This window comes from Mesocricetus auratus, unplaced genomic scaffold, assembly GCF_017639785.1.
Source record: "Mesocricetus auratus isolate SY011 unplaced genomic scaffold, BCM_Maur_2.0 Super-Scaffold_15014, whole genome shotgun sequence".
NCBI classification, from domain to species: domain Eukaryota; kingdom Metazoa; phylum Chordata; class Mammalia; order Rodentia; family Cricetidae; genus Mesocricetus; species Mesocricetus auratus.
Window position 1 is genome coordinate 2,932,745 of NW_024429186.1, and position 16,906 is coordinate 2,949,650.

General features: G+C 50.0%; 1 protein-coding gene and 1 long non-coding RNA gene across 2 annotated transcripts in view; one reads left to right on the forward strand and one right to left on the reverse strand.

The window, feature by feature from the left end:
• Positions 1-16,906, reverse strand: part of Ptprn2 (protein tyrosine phosphatase receptor type N2) — a 653,364-nt gene that overhangs the window by 529,272 nt on the left and 107,186 nt on the right.
• LOC110343609 lies at positions 422-15,088 on the forward strand. The gene is made up of 3 exons (XR_002385903.2): positions 422-648; positions 10,541-10,632; positions 12,341-15,088. It is a non-coding gene; the product is annotated as an uncharacterized LOC110343609 (long non-coding RNA).

Below are 16,906 nucleotides of genomic sequence, written 5' to 3' on the forward strand. Positions count from 1 at the left end.
TCCAGGCTCCCTCAGTATCATAAGTACCAGGTACCATTTCAAATTCTGCTAGCATTTTTGGCCCTTGTAGCCTCCTCCCCTAGCCTAAACTCCACCCAGTCCAAGGGCTTCCCTCCTGACTCTCCCTCTCCCTCTCCCTGCCTCTACCCCTCCCCCTCCCCCTCCCTGTCTATTCTCTATCTCCTGATATTCTCCCCTCTCTCACAGATAGTCCTGGCCAGGTCCAGCCTGCCAGCCATGTTCAGTTGACTCTGTTCTCTTTCTGCTGTGGACTCTTCCAGATGTCTCTGACTGTCCTTTCTCCTCTCTTATATCTATAATAGGAAACCTTCTCCTTAAGCTTACCATGGAGTGGTTGTGTCATCAGTTTATACATCTGGTTTACGAATCCCAGACACCTGGGAGGGGCACAAATGGATCTCTTTCCAAGGAGCTCCGCCTCTCCTAACCAAACCAAGCTGCTGATTTGACTCCGCTAAGGTGTCGACTCCTTTGTTTCTGGTAGCTTCTGGCGCCTACCATGTTTGACTCCAAACGGAGTCCACCTCTTCAGCCGCGTCTCCTGGTACTTGGGTATCTCCTCAGAGTTGCCGGCTCTGTAAGCTCCTGGGGCCTACGATTGCTACAAGGGTCATGACAGTGCATCAGGTAGGTAGTTTCTTTTGTCCCAACTGGGCACCCATCCCCTGGGAAGGAACACCTCTCCTCTGTGGTTTGGGACATTTCTCTCTGACAAGTCTCTCTGTCCACCTGGTGATGCCTTGGATTGAAATTATTTCACTGGGGGACGTACCCCTCTCTCTTGCGTCCCTGCTCTGCCTCCACACACGTTCCCGGCTGGCTCCTGGGGTTTACTCTGTCATGTATTCTTTTCCTGATCGTTCTATCTCTTCCCATTCAGCATACTCCTTGCCTACCTTCCCTGGCCTCTTTCCCTCCTGAAACTCAGAGATTCCATTAAACCTCGCTATCTAACGGCAAATTGCTTGGCCTCAGTACAGCCCAACGGCCAAAGATGGCACACTAGACTTCCAAGTTCTCGCAGCTTGTGACAACTTCTGCCACTGCACAAACGATCCCAGAATCTCTGATCTTTAAACTTTCTCTGCTCTCCGCTCTCAGAAAACCTCTTGTCTCTAAGCCTTCTTAGCTCCCTGCTTTTTTTTTTTTTTTTGTCTCATCTCTGAGTCGTCTTTGCCTTGTTTGCTCTAGTCTCTCCCTCTGGTCACTGGATTCAGTCTCACAGAGATTCACATGTGTCGAGTATGGGTAATGTTAAAAGAATGCTATCCTCCTCCATAAAAAAAAAAAAAAACCTGGCTCTGGATTGGGTTACGGCCCTCCGTCTCCAGACCCAAGCATGTTTGTGCTGTGGAAAATTATTTTCAGGTGTGTTAAGTTTGTTTATGCTGTGGGACATTTGTTTCCATGGGGCAGAGATGCGTTGCGGTTTTTTTTTTTTTACGTTGCATTTGTTTAACTCTGACTCTTCACCTGTCTGAAGCACCCGATGGTCTAATAACGAGCTGAATGACCAACAGTGAGGCAGGAGAAAGCACGGGCAGGACTGGCAGGCAGAGAGAATAAACAGGAGAGATCTGGGTGGAAGGAGGAGGAGCAAGAGAACGAGGGGAGGAGAACACTGAGAGTCAGCCACAGAGTAAAGTAAAATTGAGACACGAAGAAACAGGGAAAGATATAAAGCCCAGAGGCAAAAGGTAGATGGGATAATTTAAGAAAAAAAAAAGCTAGCTATAAATAAGCCAAGCTAAGGTCGGGCATTTATAAGAAAGAATAAGACTCTGCATGGGATTAATTTGAGAGCTGGGTGGCTGGCCCTCCAAAAAAAAAAAAAAAGCTGAAAGCTTAAAACAGCCAACTATATTTTGGCGTACAAACATGGGGCCTGAGACAGTTAAAAAAAAAAAAACCAGCAACAACAAAACAGCATACGGCTCCTTTAAGATTTTCTGCCGGACAGTTTCTGATGGTTTCTGCTGGACAGGGAGCCCTTGAGAAGCCAGTACTTTAAGTAGGTTAAGTAGGAACAGAAATGTTTGTTTTAATGATGCAGGGCACTGGCTTTCCGTAGCTGGGGAGTTGGATGCAGTCCCTGGCCATGAACTTCCCACTAGGAACCTAGAGTTAAATAGAACCAGCCAAGGAAGACACGCAGAGGATCCAGGTGTAGCGTAACAGTCTGAAGTTTGCTTGTGTGGTCAAAAAAAAAAAAAAAAAAAAAAAAAAGGCTAAAAGGTGCCCAGTAAAAGAGGTCCAGATGGAAAAACAAAACTCTAAACAGGTTCCAGTGTGTTTCACAATCTGCGTAGGCTTAAGGAAGAAAGAAGATGGTTTTAGACAGTTATAGAAAGAGTTTTAAAAACTAAAGTCTTTAGAGAGACAGTAAAAGAGCCATGTAAAGATGGGATGTGCACAAGGAGTCTGGATCCTGTGTGCTATTGTGACTTTGCTAACTTTGTTAAGCCCTAGCTATTTGGATAAACTCAGTCATACAAGAAACTTGATGTTCCCTAAGGGCACGATGAAAGGACAGGGAACAGAAGGTCCCCAGTCTCGCTGTGGGACCGTGTTTACGGTTTAAAGTGTCATTTTGATGATGAGAAAGGCTTTTCAATTAAATCTTCAATTTAGGTTTTTAAGGCTCAAACTTAACAGGGATGAAACTGTAAATCCTAATCTTACAGAAGCCACTAACTTCCAAACTGTTAAAAATAATTAAGACGTGCAAGCAGATGATGATCAAAAGTTAACGACCTGATAAGTGATCAGAGTCTTTGGCGTGCTCAGAACTACGCTTGCAGTCACAATAAGTACAAACTTAATTCATTTACAGGGACAATCTTTTTAGCCTTCTGTATATGCTGCCTAAAGCAAGCAACTAAAAGTTTAAAGCCAGGTAGACATCACAGGTTAGCTGATGTCCCCCGAACCCCTTGGAGACCAGAGTGTGGCTTCGAAGAAGGTGTTAAATGAAAAGGCCTCCCCTCGTAAACAAAAACAAAACAAAACAAAAACTGGCTTCTGGGAATAGCAGCTGAAGCTGTTTCCAAAGAAGATGGGCAGCAGCAGATTCCCCCTGGAGCTCCCTCCACCTACAGGTAACCGTGTCCCCTGAGCAAAGAGTGGCCGTGTCCATGCCTAGCCCTCCATCAGGGTCCTGCCCAACTGCTCAGGCTGTTGGGTTGATTGACCTACTCTGTCTCACCAAGGTACATAAGTGCTCCCAAGTTCCTCCTCCACAGGAAAATCTTCCAGACCTTCTTGGCGTGGCAGTCTAAGGCTGACGATGTTCCGTGTGACTGCTGGAGACTGAAGATCTCTGCCCCCAACAAAGCCATCAAGGGTCACTAGCAGAGGATCCCAGGTTGGCTGTCCTGGTAGTAGTAACTCTCAGTCGTTTTTTAATTGGTACAGAGTCCATCTGGATTACACTTCCTGCTCCAATTTATCCCTTTTCGGGTCTCTGTGACGGTGCTGATGACTCGATGTCAGATCAGCAGCTGCTGCTTAGTCAGCCCATTTCGTGTATGACTATCAGGCTTTGCTGCTTGTCCCCTGCTGAGAAAGGCAGGCTCAGAGAAGCTGTCTGGCTGTCCAGGCTTCACACTGAGACAGAAAAATCGCAAAACGGGTTTCAAACGGAAAGGCAGACTCCAACTGCCACGCTGCTACTGCTAACTGAAATTTTACTTTTACTATTCCTTTACTTAAAAGGACTTGCTTTTCAGTGACTGCTCTCAGTAATGGGCTATCCTGTGCTAAATGATTGTGTGAAAAGGGGGTTTAAAGTTTATGAAAGTTGTGAAAGTCTGAGGGAGTGACTTAAGCTGTGTGGGTGGACTTTAGGAGGAGGGTGTCTAAGGAAGTGATTTAAGCTTTGTAAATGCAAGATGGAAAGATCGGAGGGAGTGATTCGAGGTCTGTGAAAAATGAGACTTAAAGGTGATCCATGACACTAACATTTCAGACATTCAGACCTTTAGCCTATCGATCAGCTGAGTCTGAGAAGCTATTAATCTAGCTGTGGTAAAGCACGGACTACTGTCATCATAGATGGGCTCAAAAATTTGAATTTCCTTTGGTTGTTCGCTAAGTGGACTTAAAAGAGCGTCTCGTTGTCCTGAAGACTTTTCTGTCCGATCTATACACCCAGCCCTCTGGATAGAACGAAAAGCGCTCATGATTTTAACTTAGCTTCTGTTATGGTTCAAAAGCTTGAGTCTTCTCCTGTCGTTATGGGCACTTTTCGATTACCTTTACCACGCTGCAAACTTTGGTGCAGACTGCAGACGGCGTGGCCCATGCTAATATATCTAAAACGTTTATCTCTTTTTCTGCAAACTTTAAAAAAAATTCATGGACACTTCAGGGAGTTGAGACACCGAGCCACCTGCCACAGACTGACTCCAGATAAATACTCCTTGTCAGCAGCTATCTGCTTAAGCTTTCTCTGAGGGTGGGCTCCCTTCCACCACCACACCAACTACCGGACCACGGGCCTGGAAGTTTCAAGTGTGCGCCTAAGATAAAGATTTCCCCCTAAGCTACACAGCTTTACCTTCTGCCTCTCGTCCATATCGGCCTAAAACTGTCCCCTCACTCAGTTTTATGGTGCCACTTTATCTGCGTTGGTGCCCGATGTTGTGAGGTTACAAAATAAACCGCCTTCCTTCCTTTGAGAGTGCAGGAAGAGGTCTTTGTTAACCCAGAGGCCTCCACGGTCGCCTGAAGGGTCCGCACTGTCTTTCGTCTTCCGGGGCTGGAATCTATGCACTGGACCACCCTTCTGGTGTGGTATGTCCTCTCGACAGCGGTGCTGCCGACAGCCCTGTCTGTCCCAGCTCCTGCTAGCGTTGTGTTCTTTACATTCAACTCAGGCAGTGGCTGCTTCCGGTGGTTTGAATGAAAGTGCCCCCGCCCCCACCCCATCCCCCACCCCACCCCATCCCCCACCCCACCCCATCCCCCACCCCACCCCCAGGCTCGTAGGGAGTGCCAGAAGCAGGAGGTGTGGAGTAGACGTGACCTTGCTTTGCTGGAGGAAATGTGTCACTGAGGGTGGGTTTTGAGGTTTCAAATGCTCAAGCCAGGCCTAGTGGGGCTCAGTGTCACTTCCTGCTGCCTGTACATCCAGATAGACAACTCTCAGCTACCTCTCCAACCCCCGAGTGTAAGCAAGCAAGGTGCTCTTCTCTGGCAGGCTGCATTTTATGGTTACAAAGAAAGGACCGATCACTTTATTACTTATCTTGAATGGTAATCTGATGGGGAAGTCCTGTGTATATGTCAATAAAGCACTGTTGGCCAATAGGGAAGCAAGATAGGTGGGACTAGGAGTCGAGGAGGACTCTGGGAAGGAGAAACACAGGGAGTCATGATGTAGCCCGCCATAGGGATAAGAAGTCCGGACCCTTTCTGCAGTAAGAGAAATACTTAGATTAACAATTATGGAGTAAATACTTAAGTCAGAGATAGCCAGTAAGAAACAAGCAAGGCCAACAGCTTCATAATTAATACAGCGTCTTGTGTGTTATTTGGGGAATACAACGTGACAGAGCCCAGGCAACTGGTGGGGAAAAACCAAAGCATCTGGCAAGGAAAAGGCTTCACTCAACAGTAATCCTATAAAAAAAATCTTAAAAAGAATCACAGATCTAAACTTCAGACATGAGTGTATGTGGGTTCTTGGGAATGATTTGTTTTTCACCTGTAATATGTAAGATGTTTAATCATGTAGGAATATGGAAAATATGTTGTTTTTTCTTGTATTTATTGTAATCATTCACTTCCTATATAAGGTAATTTTTATATAGCTTAAGAGACTGCTGGGCTAGATAAGCTGCTGGGGAAAAATAAAGTGAGAAGGAAGTCAGTAGGAAGTCATGAGAGGAAGTCAACAGGAAGTAGTGAGAGGAAGTCAACAGGAAGTAGTGAGGAAGTCAACAGGAAGTAGTAGAAAGGAAGGCATCAGGAAGTAGTGAGAAGAAGTCAACAGGAAGCAGTAGGAAGGAAGTCATCAGGAAGTGAGAAGGAAGTCAGTAGGAAGCAGTGGGAAGGAAGTCATCAGGAAAAAGAGAGAAGGGTCGTATCAGGTTAGAAGAACAGAACAGAAAAAGAACAGAGTAGAGCAAGCAGCAGAAAGAATAGTAAGACTAAAGAGAAACTTTTATCCCTCAGAAAAGATGTCTGTGTGTGTTGTTCCCAGTCTCTCTGACCTGCAGAAGTCTGGACCCTGCAAAGTAGCAAGTTCTACTAACTCACTCCTCAGCCTTCAAACTGCCGTGTGTCGAGAGCTGTGCTCAGGGCAGGTGTCCACGTGGGTATGGAGTGGAGTGACTGTCCTCTTTGCTCATGCATGCAGCACGGGAGTGAGATGAGGGCCCCTCATCCACCGGTGATGAGCCAACCACACAAATGGCACCAAGTATGGCAAGGAGCACAAGTGGTACAGATGGCAGGAAACCCTAATCCCTGGCCCTGAGTTCCAGAGGAGCTCACTGGCCTTTCCAAGTGGATACTGTGTCACGTGACAAACGAGCCCTCAGCCCCAGAGCCTACTGAAGGCCACTCAGCCACATCAACAGGGCAAGCATTTCCTCGTGTTGAGATGACACAGCGTAAAAGGTTAAATAGTGATTCAGGCCCAGAAAGGGGATCGTGACACCCCGTCTTAGAAAAGATGTTCTTCTTGTGACCTAGTCTGAAAAGGAACAGGCCACACTGCAGGCCACAGGCCACACTGCAGGCCATGGGCACACAGCAGGCCACTGGCCACACTGAAGGCCACGGGCACATGGCAGGCCACAGGCCACACTGCAGGCCACGGGCCACACTGCAGGCCACAGGCCACACTGCAATCCACACTGCAGGTCATCGGTCACACTGCAGGCCACAGGCCACACTGCAGGCCACAGGCCACACTGCAGGCCACTGGCCACACTGCAAGCCACACTGCAGGCCACAGGTCACACGGCAGGCCACAGGCCACACTGCAGATACTGTGTCACCTCCGCTACTCTGTTAGGTTGGAGCTGTCTGCACCAACATCAGCTTGGCCTCTTCTGTTTCACACACGGCAGTTTGTGACATTCTCACAGAATTTCTAAAGGTAGCCGAATGAACAACCTCAATGTTTTATGTGCGGATTATTACAGTGGTTGTGTGGTTTCGGCTATGGTACAACATGAGCAGGCCCACACTTGTTTCTGTGCCTTTCCAGCTCTCTTGCCCGCCAGGGCGTGGTGTTAGGGACTGCATTCCCTCATTCTCCCAGCAGAGCCCAGCCTGAGACAGAAACTCTCGGCCTGAGGGAGGACCTACCCCGCATCCTGCTTCCTGTGGCGTCAGAGAAGACCCCCTCGCCCATGTCGGCAACTCTGGCCTTTTTTAAAATTGCGCTAAGAAGCTGCATCAACACGAGCAGTGCTTTTCAAACATAAAGTACTTTTGCCCAAAAAAAAAAGCTCCACTTTAGAAAGCAGCAGTTTTGACAGACTTGCGCTACCATGGCGGGGCCAGGGGACCCGTCACCCCTCCCTTAGGCTTCGGGCGATGTGGCCATCGACGCTAGGGGCCCTTAGGACATGAATGTGCATCCTCACGACACATTTGCTATCAGGAAGCGCTTCCCAGTCTTTATCCCCATGGGGTGGGCACCGCCCTTTCCTCCCACTCCATGCTCAAGGGTCAGGCAGTGCAGAGCTGCCACCTGGCATTACCGCGCCCCGTCTACCCAAGACCGAGTACGGGTGCCATTCCAGCATGCGTGAGGCATGTACATCATCACTACAGCATGAACGAACGCTAGGTCAGAGGTGGGCAGCCAGGAGACCTATCTCGTGTGCAGGTCAGGTAACAAGCTGTCTGTTTTGCCTCCGCTTTCCTAGCTCACAAGCACCTGCGAAAAGCCTGTCCGGGGTGGCTTGGCTCCAGCTGTCTCCAAACCTGAATGTGTGTGGTAGTGGCTGTCTGCCACATTTATGTCTGAATGCAAGTTCAGTGAGCGGGATCTGGGCAAGCATCCTCTCCCCCTGGCCCTGCCGTTTCCCTCCCTAGCTTGAGGAGGCAGCTGCCTGCCCTTTCCTGAGAGCACGTCGGCATAAACACCCTCAAGACGCTGTGTAGAAGGGGAGACGCGGCCTCACTCAGCCTGCTGGGTCTTTCGGGGCTGTGTTAGCCTCCATCCTTCCCTTGGGAAGTGTTAACACTCACACTTGGATTTCTTCAGTACACAACTATTGTTTTTTTCTGAGACGGGGACTTGGTCAAACGGGACAGTGCACATTCTTTGCCTCTTCGTTAGCCATTATCCCAGCAAGCTGATGTTCCCTTTCTGAAATCATGAATACCCCGGAGCTTCGATGGCGTCAGCGGTGAAGATAAATTCAAGTTCATTTCTCGAGGGATTGTGCGCATCTCCATTTCAGGATTCAGAACAGGAATATATCAGCTTTATCCAATGCAGTGGTTTGAATCCTGGGTGTCCCCTAAAGGCACACAAAGAATGAGTCCCCAGACCCTGGTATAACCTCTAAGAGGTGGGACTCTGAAGGAGGTCCTCAGACTTCCGAATGTGTCCTCAGAAGGGACAGTGGGACCCTGGCCCCTGCCTCTTTTGTCTCTTACCTTTCTTTCTCTCTCTCTCTGTCTCTCTCCCTCTCTCTCTCCCTCTCTCTGTCTCTTTCCCACCTGTGTCTCCCTCTCTCTCTGTGTCTCCCTCTCTGTCTTCCTGTCTCTGTCTCTCTGTCTGTCTCTCACAACTCTCTGTCTCTCCCTCTCTGTCTCTCTCTGTCTCTCCCTCTCTGTCTCTGTCTCTTTCCCACCTCTGTGTCTCCCTCTCTATGTCTTCCTCTCTCTGTCTCTGTCTGTCTCTCAGAACAACATGGCAAGGGGGTCACGGGCTTAACATCCAACTGTGAGCCAGAATCTTTCTCCTTTATAATTCGCGTGTCTCCGTGTTTGTTCCAGTGTGGTAAAGCTGGCAACACAGCCATCTCCCCCCCTAGGCTAGTGGCAAGCCACACACATCGTGCGTGCCTTTGTTGGCTGCCTGCTCTCGTGTCTCAGAGATATCACCTGTTATTTCGGTTTTTGTGGGACCCACGCTATTAATAAGCATAAGGTGTGTGTTTCTTATTGTTTTCAAATTTACCCTTAAGTTGGGCCAATCAGCACTAGATTTCCAAATGCTAACTGGCATACAGCATTGAATTATTTAAGCAAAAATGCATTGGCAGAACAGCTTCTAAAGCTCTAGCGTGCCCCCCTTTTTCCTTCTCCCCCCCACTTTTTGTAGTTTCTCTGAGTGAGATATGTCAAGAAGCAGCTTTCTTGTGATATGCCTCAAAAGTAAATGGAAAGAAAGAACAGTGGCAGGCAGCTAGGATGAAATTTGAACAGCGGTAAGTAACGGCTCTCAGGACAGCTGGGTAATGTACTCTTTGCTCAAAAACATGTTTCATCTGAAACATGAAGACAGTCTCACGGTTTCCATGAAAATGAAAGTGAGATGGAGCCGAGTGGAGGGGGCCTCCTCCTCCTGAGTTGGGTTCTACCTCTGGGGGGTAGCGGGGACCGCTTGCTTGACTCAAAGGGACTACACAAAGGTTTAGATTTTTTTTTACATTTAAAAGCAGTGGCCAAGGCTGGGGAGGTGGTCGGTGGTGACAGGCTTGCTGCACAAGCCGAGGGACCTGAGTTCAGATCCACAGCGCCCACATTAAAAACTTGGGCAAGGCAGTGCACAGATGCAATCTCAGCACACGAGGACCGCAGTGGCTCCCCAGCCACTCACGGTGAACTTCAGGTTCAGTGAGAGAACCTGCCTCAAAAAATAATGATGATGATGATGATAAAGTGGAGGGAAATAGACAAAGACACCCGAGACTGACCTCGGGCCTCCATAAGAGCATACACAAGCATGTACAGGCACATGAAAAGAAAATTAGAAAGCAGTGAGCATGGCAGCTATGCCATATCTTCACCAATACCTGTGGGACGATCATTTTTATTAGCCTGATGTTTGGGTTAAAAAAAAATAAGAAAAAAACCTAAATGAAGAGCCAATGGGGTAAAGACACTTCTACCAAACCTGACACCCTGGGTTCAATCCCCAGGACCCACATGGAGGGAGAGAACCAACTCCCACAGTTGTCTTCTGACCTCCACATATGAGCCCTGGCACACATAGCCACCCCTTACTCCCCGGCATAGGCAAAGTGCACGCATACAAACTAAACAAATGCAATCAAAAAACAGACAGACAGACAGACAGGACACCTAAGTGAAGCATGCCTTGGTCCTCCGTTCTCTGACCTCCCTCTCAGACCTGTGACTCAAGGAGGCTGAGGCCAAAACTAGAGATGTGGGGTTTGTTCCATTGTTGGCAGTCAGTGTTCCCCAGGAGTGACAGGGCTTCGTTGTAGAGCTACAGCACTAAATTCCACCATTCAATGATGACCGTGTGCAGAAAGAGGGCAATAAAATGCAATTCTGCTGGAACTTGTTAATGTTTTTACAGGTCTAAAGGTCAGTCTCGGGGAGCCGAACACTGCAGCAGAGCCGTGCTATACCGCGGTACTGCGGCCCACAGATCAGCACAGAGACGCGCAGGTAAGAGGCATACCGGAGCTCCCAAGCTGGGAAGAAGGCATTACCCTCCATCCCTGAAGAGGAAAGGCGAGGCGCCCTGGGCTCCCTGGCTGGTGCAGCTTGGGAGCTGAGAAATACGGCCGCATTGCATCAGCAGCGGCTTCCACAGGCCACCTGAGTTTCTGAATTGCAGATCTGGACATGGGAATGGCTGAGAAGGGTTCCAGTGTCATGCACGCACACACACACACACACACGCACGCACACACACACACACACAGAGTCTTGAAGTCAATAAAATAAAAAGAAGACGGAAATTAGGAGAGAGGATGGAAACCCCTCTGGGCCACGTGAAATACGGACCCAGCTTGAAGGGGGCCACGGCCACGCTGTGAGACACGACGCTGGAGACATGTGGCTGCTGGCAGACACGTGCCCGGGCTTGGTCACAGTGATGTTCCTGGGGTCAGCCAGCTCAGATGACCCCAGCATGGCATGCACCTGATATTCATGCCACGTTCTGAGCAGAGATGAAGAGTCCTCAAAGACCCAGGGCCATGCTTGGCTGCTCCATTACAAAACAAGCAAGGAGGCGCGCTGGGCCCTGTGTGGGGACAAACCCCACTCCTGGATCTGAGCCACTTCCTCACATCTGGGACATGACAGGCACTTCTGCTGGCTAGCCTTAAGTCTACTTGCACGTAAATGCATTATCTGAAAGGAGGGAGCCTCAGCTGAGGAAACACCTCCATGAGATCTGGCTGTAGGGCATTTGGGTGGGGCCATCCCTGGGCTGGTGGTCCTGGGTTCTATAAGAAAGCAGGCTGAGCAGGCTGTGGGAAGAAAGCCAGTAAGAAGTACCCCTCCATGGCCTCTGCATCAGCGCCTGCCTCCAGAGTCCTGCCATGTTTGGAGTTCCTGTCCTGACTTCCTTCAGCGATGAACAGCAATGTAGAAATATAGGCCAAGTAGACCCTTTCCTTCCCGACTTTCTTTTTGGCCAAGGTGTCTCATTGCAATGACAGAAACCCTAACTAAGGCAGTGCCCTTCTGCACCAGTCAGTCCTGAGCAGCAAGAAACAGAAGGTTTGTGGATGAGACTCCTTTTAATTGCAAACACCTCCAACTGTCCCCTTTTTATGGTATCAAAGGAAACAGGCTTGAGCCAAGAGTAAGCTGTATCCGTTGGAGCTTTCAGGCAACAGACAAGAGGGCAGGTATAGTTAGGGAAATGGGAACCACAGCCCACATTTCCTGTCCCCTGGAAACAGCTGGGGTTTGGGCAGGGCCTGGGGCAGGCGCACGGGTCCTAGGAACTATGCGCTCTACCTGCTCCCTGTGGCAAGAGATACGCATGCCATCATCACTGGGCACCTGTGTGACCCTGTGACAGAGACACAGAAGCCTTCAGGACTGCACTGCTCATGACGCCCCCCAACCCTCCTATCCCCCCACCCCCATCCCCCACCTCCCAGCGTCAAATGAACATTTAACTTCATTCCTTACTGAGAACTCAGTTCAACCCAGATATTCTGCAGGGCAGAAACAGGCTGCCCTGGTCCGGTTCTTTCTGGATGAGAGACAGGCAGATGATAGCACCCTTCAGAGAGCCTTAGTGATGACACTATAGTGTGGTCAAAGAAAGAAAAGGACTAACACGCTCTGGGTTTTACTCTGCTCGTAGGCTTGCATGTATTATTTTGCTTAAACTTCACCTCTCCTCTCCAAGGTCTCCCGAAAGTCATCTCGTGGTCTCACTTCAGAGACAAGGAAGCAGCAGGAGAAGGAGCTGATGGTAGCATCTTTAACCACCATCAGCAAGCAGGCCCCACCCACCATGTGCACAGTATGCACCTACCCAACGCATGGCCCGGGTGTGCTCTAGGCGGTCAGCACGCCCCGGATGTGGACACGGAGAGGCCGGCCGCTCTCTTGCTTTACACACAGATGCCCACGTAGAAGAGCAGCAGCGGCAGCAAGTTTTGCTGCCTACTCCCGGCTGTAAGGGGATTCAGTGAGGGAGCTGAGTGGGGCCTCTTTTTTCAGAACTGCCTGCTCTCGGTTTTCTGCTCCTAAAAGGCTGTAATTACAACGCATCAGCTGGCGACGTGCACTTGGTGCAGAAAATAGACAATGTCCGTTACTGCTGAAGAAGAGTGATTGAAGGGCTGGTTGCCCTGCTTCCTTTCTTAATGAGTTCCTGCCTGTCATTAAACAAATGGTGTATGTTTAAAAAAAATGGATGCAGCTGATGCCAGCTGCTGAGGAATAGTCTAGAGGCCAAGGATGCCCATAGATGAAGGGGTCACCAAGCAAAGCGGCCGTGGTCACATGGGCCAGCTCCTCGATGGCAGCCAGATGTGGAGGCTCCTTCAAGAACACCTGTGAGGCGGGGACGCTTTGGCCAGCTTCTGTGACGGTGAATTTTCTGTGCCAACCGGGCCAGGCTCTGGCCCAGGATCTGCTATGATATCAGACATCTCCACTGGGCACTTGAAGTGCCGACCCTCTGTGTATGTCCGGTTGGTTAAGCCAGACCTCGGAATGGGGATGTCACAGGCGGGACCCCAACATAACAAACACAATGTGCCGGGTCCTGCCTGACCCGCTTTTAGAAAAGAGACCCAGCTCTTGTCATTCCAGATGTGTCGTTAGCTATCACACCAAGACCACACACGGACTTTGCCTGGCTTCCGGAAGTGCCAGGTGTTAAAAACAGACTGCTGTAGAACCCGGGAAGCCAACCCAAGAGCCTTGAGTCTGAGCCTACAAGAGGGGTGGATCTACAGACCCCTCCTCCGTGCTGTAACGCCCTAGGCGTGACTCTCGGTGGCGGCGTGTGGGAGGGTGGGCGCTCTCGGTGGCCAGAAAGACAGTGTCACTGAGACTCCCAGGAAACTGCCACTTGAGTTGTCCTCGCAGAGAATTTCTGTGCACCCAGAAAACTGAAAGGAGAAGAGAGCAATGGTTTTCAGTCCCACCCATCGACCTGAGGGAAGTGCCCTGAGCACGTGGTGCCCTCTCCTGTAGGTAAGGTCGGGGCCGCAGCCCTGCCCTTGCTTCGGCAGTTAGCATTCCAACGGGGTTCCCTGGAGCCCTCAGGAAACTCGTTACAGCTGCCATTCCAAAGGCTGCACGGTTCCCATCACAGAGTCGCCCGCTGTTCTGTGCGGCTGAGCCACTTACGGGTGGGCAGCCAGTTGTGGGAAAAAGACGGGCGGACAGGGTGGCACCGGGGAGGGGACAAGATCAAGGTGGAAAGGGGGGCATTTGACAGAGTAAGTTCGGTCCACATGTTAATAAGTACTCAGCCTTCCCTCAGAGTCTCCCTTAACACAGGTGGGTGTTTTCATAGCAACGGGAAGCACAAAAGAATTGAGGAATGCAAATTGTCCTCATGTCCCTCGCTCCTGACTGCCAACGGCACCACCTGGTGCCAGGATGGAGCTACTGCAGGAAAAGCAGCCCAAGCTGCTGGTTGGGGGGGGGCAGAAGGGGGAGAGGGCGTCTTCAGACATCCCAAAGGAAGAGATGAGTGCCTCTGTTCACCCCGAGGTCGTTAGACGAGGTCACCCTGTAGTCACTGGACTAACTCATCCCATGGTCACCGGGCTGGGTCACTAGATTAGGTCATGGCCATCGGGGCAGGACACCCAGCCATCACTGGGATAGTTTACCCAGCGGTAACCAATCAAGGTGGCCTGTGGCAACTGGCCCTCCGTGCTGACTCCTTTGATTGTGGAATCACTACATGCCTGTATAGCTTTGTTCTAACCATCGTTTTCCGGATGTGTAACCTATGCCACACAAGGCTGGGGGGGTGGGACACAGTCCCTGTGTCCTCTAATCACTTCCCAGCTAAGGGGCTTTGTGGACTCTGGGAATGCTACAGTGCTACGCAAGAAGCCTCTCAACAGCACACACCTCTCAGTGTCTCGGGGAGGATGTTTCAGCCGACGTGAGGGGTTCATTCGGCCTCACACGGAGGACAGTTTTACTAGTTTAAGAGGAAAACCCTGCTTGGTGCGGTGCTCGCGCCTTGAATCCCAGCACTCGAGAGGCAGAGGCGGGCTGGTCACTGTGAGAATGAGGGCAGCCTGGTCTACGCAGTGAGTTTCAGGCCAGGTAGGGCTACACAGTGAGAACCTGTCACCACCATCACCACCAACACCACCGTCATCACCGTCATTATTATTTGGAGCGTCTATTGCTGCGAAGAGACACCATGACCACAGCAACTCTTGTAAAGGAAACCATTTAATTGGGGTGGCTTATTTATAGTTTCAGAGGTTTAGTCTTAGTCCATCATCATCACGCTTTTCAACAGACATGGTGCTGGAGTCGTAGCTGAGAGTCCTACATTTTACAGGCAACAGAAAGTCAACTGAGACGCTGGGTGGTGTCCTGAGCACAGGAAACCTCGAAGTCCGCCCCCACAGTGACACCCTCCCTCCAGCAAGGCCACACCCCCACCCCAACAAAGCCACACTTCCTAATAGTGCCACTCCCTGTGAGATTGTGAGGGCCAGTTACATTCAAACCACCGCATTAGTAGTAGCTATAATTAAATAAAAGAAAACTAGAAAAGAAGAAAGAAAAAAAACCAAGGCAGCAAGCTGTAAATCTCAGCAACTTCCTGGAAGAGGCAAATGAAGGAGAGGAGGGAAAAGGAAAAAAAATTATGCTGGTTGAGTTATACACGTTTGAAGACCAAGCACGTGGCAGCTGGGAGCCACGTGGCGGCGGGGAGATGGGAAAGAAAGAGCAGAGAAGTCCTGAGTGTGTGTTACGGGACGCGTGGTTTAGAACAGCGATAAAAAAGAAGAAATGGGAGAAATTTTCCGAGTTACTCAGAAAAGCAAGCAAATAAGTCAAGCAGAGAGACTGAGCTGGGGGAAGGGGCAGGAGTCCTGGGAGGGAAAAACGCAGTATTAAACTGAGGGACGGTTAGTCTACCTATCCTTTGGCATGGCTTAAAAGAGAGTTCGCTTCCCTGGGAGTGGTCCCTCCGTCCTGACTGATGGTCACTTGGCCTAACCCTAACCTAACCCTAACCCTAACCCTAACCCTAACCCTAACCCTAACCTGCTCAGTTGGAAAGCTAGGTGCCCACAGGCTTTTCCCTCGAGGACCTTTATTACTGCTACTCTGACACAGATGGAACACAACAACACTCTAGCAAACCCACGATACTGAGTACGCCCTGGAGGAAAAGAAAACATGCAGCCATGGGTTGGCTTAGTGGCTGCACCTCCTTGAAGAGGCTCAGGAGGGGGCACTTGCTTACAGCACCCCGCTTCCAGGGTTTTCCTTCAGCAGACACCCCCACAGTGATACCTCCATTTCAACAGAGGCCTGTCCTAAGGGAAACGCTCCAGTCCAAACTATCAGAGACGGCCCCTGTTTGAGGAGGTTCTCCCTCCTCCCTCCTGCTGTGCTCCCCTTGGTTGGTCTCTGGCTGTTTCTTTCATGAAGGCCATTTCAGTCATTTTTTTAACTTTAAGGAAGCTCTGAGACTGTGTGAGGTGTATCCATTTGCTTCTTGGAAGTCTCTGGCCGGGTCGGAAATCTACAGGTTGGGCTACATCACACACGGCCAAGTGAAATTCAGTGATTGCCTGCATGATGCTTGTGGTCTGTGGCATTCACTGGCCTCACAATGTATGTAGTATTAAGGCATTTCCTGCCACCCGATTACAGGTGCCGCATAGTCTGTTGGTGATTTTAGCCCAGAGTATGACGCTATCCCAGAGGGTAAGAGCCTCTGTTGGCCTGCACCAATTTCTACCTGCCACCAAGTCCCTTGGGTGAGGTGCAGGATGGTCCAAATGTAGCATAGACCTTAACCTGTACCAGCGTCTTCCAGGGTTGTACACACAGGGCAGGCAGAGGCTCATCTAGCTCTTGTGTTTGCTGCTGTACGGCTCAGCTGGGTCTCTGACCTGCCGGACTCCTCCCCCCTCCCGTCTGTAAGCCTGCCTTGTACCGTCTCCTTATGCAGGTTGTGAGGGTTGGGGAAAAACCACCAGCTTTGGGCCTCACATTCTACTGCCTCGTTCATCTTTCAACGGGGAAAGGATTGACCTCGACGTTTCAAATTCTATGAGCTCATAATCCATGGCTTATCAGGGAAACCGATCTCTACATTGTTTAAATTTAAGTAATACTTAGTTGAAAGAAGATGTGAACTTAGCGGGAAAGCGGATTCTGAGTTTGCATCATCTCTGTCGTGGCGGAGTGGTAGTTTGTGTTGGGGGGGGGTTAGCTCTTAGACATCATGGATCCTTAGCGTGAC